Below are 6000 nucleotides of genomic sequence, written 5' to 3' on the forward strand. Positions count from 1 at the left end.
AGCGCTGCTTCACCTAAGCGCTGTGTGGCCCAGAGGAACTGTCTTAGGCCAGAACTGCTGTCCCCTACAGTGCTGCCTACAAAGCGTTGCATATATAACCTGCGCTGTGCCTCTAAGCGCTAAAGTGCAAGATGCTGCCCCTGGCGCTAATTTGAATAGAAGCGAGTGCCTACCTCGCAGGTGCGCTTCTATCGAGAGGGAGCGAACCCCTCACTGTCCCTGGAAATCATCGCCGCAGTCCAGGAGCGAGGATGAGGCGAGGCCGCACTTCAGTGTGAATAATTAATCAGCGGGTGCCTACCCTGCGTGTGCGCCGCGGCGTGGTGCTGGATGAAGTAAGAGGGAGCCTACCCCTCATGGCCGCCGGAGTCACCGCCGCTGCATGGGGGAATCGCTGATGTCGGACGCAGAGCGGGTGCCCACCCCGCATACCACTGCCGGAATCACCGCCGTGGCCCGGGTAGAATACGCAACGCCGACGCGACACGGAAGTCAGGCTGCCCGGCCGAGACAGGGGCGGAGCTTCGACGAGGCCCGGTTGGGCCTGGAGACCCGCGCAGCGATTGGGCGCTGGCCGCAGCGAGGTCGGACGTCCCGCCTTGTGAGGGCGGGGGCAGGAGGACGCCAGAAGAGAGAGATGATGTTGGTTGGCCCCCGTAGTGTCGAGGGAGCCCCGTGGAGAGCGACCGGAGCGGGAGCCCACCCCGCCGGTCCGTGCCGGCAAAAGGAAACCACCGGAAGCAAGCCGGAGTGCTGTCGGGGCCCCCGCGGTGGAAGGGGAGCCCGCGTGCTGCCGCGAGTGAGGTCAGCCGCCAGGAGGCCGCGGTTGAAGACAGGAGAGCCCCGCGACCTCCGATAAAAGAGACGGGGAGCCCGGAAGATTGAACACGCTCTGTGCGGGGCTCCCGTGTGGTGAGGAGAGCCCAGCGAGTCAAGCGCTGTGCGGCAGGGTCCTCGAGGCACATACCGGTGCCTGCCCCCTGCCTGAAGGAGGCTGCTCGAAGGAGTCCCCGGTGAGTGTGGGCCTCTGTGAGGAACTGCTGGCGTGTTGGGGGGGGTGTCGGGCACAGGGTCGGTGCCCATCCCCCAGTGGCATTGCTGCAATTACAGGTGCCCCGTCTGGCAGCGGGCACCTGCGACGCTAGGCCAGGTGAAGTCCCAGAGAAGGGGCTCCCCACGGGCCAGGACTGACTCTACCCGACTGCCCCGCTGGACAGAGGGCAGTCGGGGGCCACTGTTTTGAGGGGGCATTTGATCTGGAGACCCCCCCCTCCCCTTTGTGACTGCGCAGTGGCGCCAGCAGTGACTCTGCTAGGGTTATCTACTGGTTAGGTATTAATGCCTGGTTTTGCGCCTAATGTAGAGGGCCCCAGTTATATCGATCAGGATACTGTCCCCTGTATGAGCCTATACAGAAGGTAACCTAGACTCATGGCTGAGGCCCGGTATCTAAGCCCCCAGAATTCTCCAAAGAGTTATTGATGCCCCATGTTGAAGGTGATTTAGGCCTGATATATGTTAGGTGTACCTCCTGTTGCCACCCTGCTGATAATTTTGGGCCCGGGTGAAATGTGGTCATGCTGATGGCCTATGCCATTTCTTCTTTTATATCAGCACCGCGACTCCTGCCCCATGATTTAGGCCTATGCCTGATGTTAATGCTAGGTGCTGGAATGTTTCTTCTTGCAGGAGACGCTGATGCAGGCCATACTGTGTGCTATGCCTACTGTTGACGCCTAAGGTTAATGCAGTGTCTTTATTTCAGCCCTGGAAACTAATGGACTTACTTATCTTTTTTTTGTTCTTTTCCTATTACCCCTGTAAATATTCCCCCTGGTATACTTTGCCCTGGCGCCAGTTGGCGCCCCATTGTGCTTACTGTATTTTACTTTTACAGGTTGGACCTAATACAAAAGTTATTCTTTTTCCAACCAGAAGCGGTGTTGTGTCTCTTTTGTGGTGTGCCTGGTGTGTCGTCTGTGGGTACTGCGTGGATGCTTCACACATGTCCTCAGGAGTTTTGCCTTCCCGATCTGCTTCATGCTATCCCCTGTAGAATTGGCAACCCCATTTCTAACATTGTTGGCGAGCGGTGGGACAGGACTTGTGTTTGCGCAGTACCACAGCAGCCACAGGTTACACTGCAAATAGAGCTTTGAAGAGTAATCACAGTCTTTTTGTGGGGATTATTATTTTGCTGTTTATTGATTTTCTTATTATTGCTTCCTCCTGAAAAGTGTTTTTGAATTGCGTCCCCTTGTTGTACTGTGGATGGTGTCCAGGGTGTACCTTGTCAGGATGGGGTTGGTTTATAATGAGGACAACCTCATGGATTACGCCGACCAGGAAGTTTTGTGTTTCTGCAAGGAGAGAGGGATACCCCTAGTAGGCAACATTAGAAGGAAGTTGTTCCTTTATGAAGCTCTCAAGAGGGGGGAACCTTTAGAGCCCTGGGGAGACCTGTCTGATTACCCCTCCGCGTATTTGAAGGGCGGATTTGGTAGAGATAAGAGGGAGGGCTCCCAGTCCATAACCTCGGAGGGTGGTTACACTGATGAAGAGGAGGAAGAAATTGATAGGGCGGAGACGCCAGTAGCTGATGAGGACACCATAGATCGGGAGTCCCACACTGGGTCCATTACCGGGGGCACTGCCCCATCCCTTTCCCTGTCCCCAGAAGAGTGGGTAGATAGAAGGCAAGAAAGGGAACATCGGCTGGCGCTGGAGAAGCTCAGGCATACCAAGGAGTTAGCGCAGCTGAGGGTGGAAGAAAAGAGGCTAGAGACGGAGATGGTCCTAGCGCAGGAGAGGCTGGCAAAGGCAGAGAGGGCCTTCGCCAGGGAGAGACTAGCTCAGGTGGGTAGGTTGTCCCCTGAGATTGGTTTTTGTGGTCTAGATTTGCCAGTGAGGGTGGGATCCAGTGTGGCAGCGAGAGTGGTTCCAGTGCAGGGAGTCCCACTCCCAGAGCCCAGGAGACGGTGCCTGATTCCCAGGAAGAGAGGGACGGGTTAGTGCTTAGGGGCAGGGGAAAACTGTCCCACCAGTCCTGGGAGGAGTTTGCAGAGGAGTGTGGGACTGCATTGGAGGATTGGGTGGTGAGTAGAGCAGTGGAGGATTGGGAAGTGCTGTGCTATGCAGTCATCAGGGAGCACATGCTAAAGAATTGTTTTCCAAAGCTGCGTCACCATCTGTTGCAGTGTGGGTTCTCAGACCCCAGAGAACTTGCACAGGAGTCATACCTTTGGGTAAGTGCCAGAGAGTCTGAGAGGACATTGGGGAGTGATACAGAAGAGAATGGTGCAGGGATATTCTGACCAAGCGAGGCGGGAGGGTGAGGAATAGCCCAGCTAGGTCCCAGGATAGTGAGAGGGTTTTAGGGCCTCCCATCCTATCTACAGGAGGGAGTGAGACGGGGAAGTCTCCCGAGGTGCCCCAACCACAGTCACAGGGCCTGGAGAGTTTTGGAAGGGAACCCCAGGTTGGGAGCCTATGCTGTCCGGATGTGCCTTCTAGTGTCAGGGATCCCCTCGTGTCAGGAGAACCCGGAGTATCTGTAATCGGAGCTCCAGGGGTTCGGGGGTCTGACCAGTCGCAGGGTTTAGATCCTGGACTGGGGTGCCAGGTTCAGGGGTTGCCTGACCTGGAGGGTGGGGCACTTGTAAACAAGGTCCCTACCGGTTTGACTTGCAGGGGTACTTCTCCCGGTGGCAGGGTGCGGAACTCTGGGAGAGGGTACAGAGGGAGGAAGGACTCTCCTCTGGCCCCGGCTCAGCTACAGGGCGTAGATCCCAGGTTGTGTGGCCAGGTTTGGGGGTTGCCGAACCTGGCGGCTGGGACATCTGTAATCAGTGTCCCCCCAGAATTGACTCTCAGGGGTACTTCTCCGGTTAGGAGGGTGCGGAACTCTGGGAGGGGGTGAAGGGGGATTGAGGACTCGCCCCTGTCACCGGTTCAACCTGAGGGTTTCGACTCCAGGTTGGAGAGAGAGTGGTGTCCTGAGGGTGTCCTGCGTAGAAGGAGAGGGTGGAACCCAAGAAGGAGAGGTAGGGGGAGGAGATCCTCGCCCCTGAGTGCTGGTCAGCCTGAGGTTTCGGACCCCAGATGGGAGGACCAGTGGCAGTTTGGTAGGAGGAGAGTGGTCAAAGGGTACTACGGGCCTGAGGGTAAAGCCTCCCACTCTGTGAGAGAGCAAGGGCCAGAGACTTCTGAATGGCCTAGAGGCCAGTCCTGGCCACATCCCACTAGAGAACACCAGTGGGGTGGTTTGGTTGGTGAAGGGAGGGTTGAGAGAGGGAACCATCGGGTTCCAGAATGGCGAAGAACCTGCAGATGCCCCTGCAGTTGTGGGCCTGCATCCACCTTTTTCCGCCCCAAGCAGGGAAGCCCATCAAGGCAATGATTGGTCTACCCTGGCTTTTGGCAGTGGGGGAGTTGTTTTGGACTTGGCCCTTTTCCCCAAAATGTTTCGCTTTTCGCCCCCCTAATTTAGGATGTCTCCCCCATGGTAAAGGTTACGGTATAGGCCATGTGTGCTGTGAGACGCCATGTTAATGTGATAATGTGATGCAATGGTGTGCAGTTATTAACCCCCCATTATAGAAATGTACCCTGATGGAATGCTGTATTTAATGGATGCCACGGCTGTGCGTTGTGCCACCTGACTGCAGTAGGTTAGCAGTCTAGATGTTAGGTACCCAGCCACCCCAGAATTTGGAGGGAAAGCCTGGCACCCAGGGTGCTCTACTCCTCCCCCTGAGCCAGTTTAAACCAGTTCCCCAGAGAATTCCAGAAGCTGCTGGCACTGTCTGGTAGGTGGGGTGAGGGGGTTATAAATAAGGGGGATGTGCCACCATGTGCTGAGACAGAGCTGGGACAGGAACGTGAGGGGACCTGCTGTCAGGGGATACCGCCACTTGGGCCTGTGTGCTGGACCCTGCACCCATCTATCACCCCTCTACTGTCCCCAGGGCTAGTGGGAGCCCCACTTCAGGAGTTCAGGCGGCTGTTCAGGAAGAGGGCCATGCTGCAGTGGAGGATGGTGTCAGCCTATCACCCTGTTTTGATGAAGCCCCCACTGACTGTTGACCTGGCCCAGAAGTGACTGCTGCTCTGTCCCCCGGCTCCCTGAAGAAGGAGGGCCCTCCTAGGTCCCTGAAGCTGCCGGGACCCTGCGACACGCAAGCGCTGCGCCCAGAAGCGCCTGGAAGGGAAGGAGCGCCTTGGACTGGACCCCCACCACCCAGGAGGTGAGAAGAGTTACCCTGGGGCCTGCTGTTGGGACTGTCCGCCGCCCTGCGCTGTGCTGCAGAAGAGCTGCCTGGCCTGAAGGAGCTGTTTTACTGCAAAACGCCGCTTCACCTAAGCGCTGTGTGGCCCAGAGGAACTGTCTTGGGCCAGGACTACTGTCCCCTACAGCGCTGCCTACAAAGCGCTGCACTTATGACCTGTGCTGTGCCTCTAAGCGCTAAAGTGCAAGATGCTGCCCCTGGCGCTAATTTGAATAAAAGCGAGTGCCTACCTCGCAGGTGCGCTTCTATCGAGAAGGAGCCTACCCCTCATTGTCCCTGGAAATCATCGCCGCAGCCCAGGAGCGAGGAGGAGTCGAGGCCGCACTTCGTCATGAAAAATTAATCAGCGGGTGCCTACCCCGTGTGTACGCCGCGACGTGGTGCTGGATGAAGAAAGAGGGAGCCTACCCACGTGGCCGCCGGAGTCACCGCCGCTGCCCGGGGGAATCGCTGATGTCGGACGCGGAGCGCGTGCCCACCCCGCATACCACTGCCGGAATCACCGCCGTGGCCCGGGAAGAGTCCACGCCGCCGAAGTCAGGCTGCCCTGCCGGGACAGGGGCGGAGCTTCGCCGAGACCCGCGCAACGATTGAGCGCCGGCCACAGCGAGGCCGGAAGTCCCCCCCTGTGAGGGCGGGGGCAGGAGGACGCCGAAAGAGAGAGGCGATGTTGCGGGCCCCCCATAGTGTCGAGCCTCGTGGTGAGCGACCG

The 6000-nt window shown here is 57.8% G+C and overlaps 1 long non-coding RNA gene across 3 annotated transcripts in view; it reads right to left on the reverse strand.

Moving 5' to 3' along the window:
- The window catches only part of LOC144799131 (uncharacterized), a 510047-nt gene that overhangs the window by 147645 nt on the left and 356402 nt on the right, over positions 1–6000 (reverse strand). The gene's annotated exons all lie outside the window — the stretch shown is intronic.

The sequence above is a fragment of the Lissotriton helveticus genome, chromosome 12 (assembly GCF_964261635.1).
Source record: "Lissotriton helveticus chromosome 12, aLisHel1.1, whole genome shotgun sequence".
Lineage (NCBI taxonomy): Eukaryota > Metazoa > Chordata > Amphibia > Caudata > Salamandridae > Lissotriton > Lissotriton helveticus.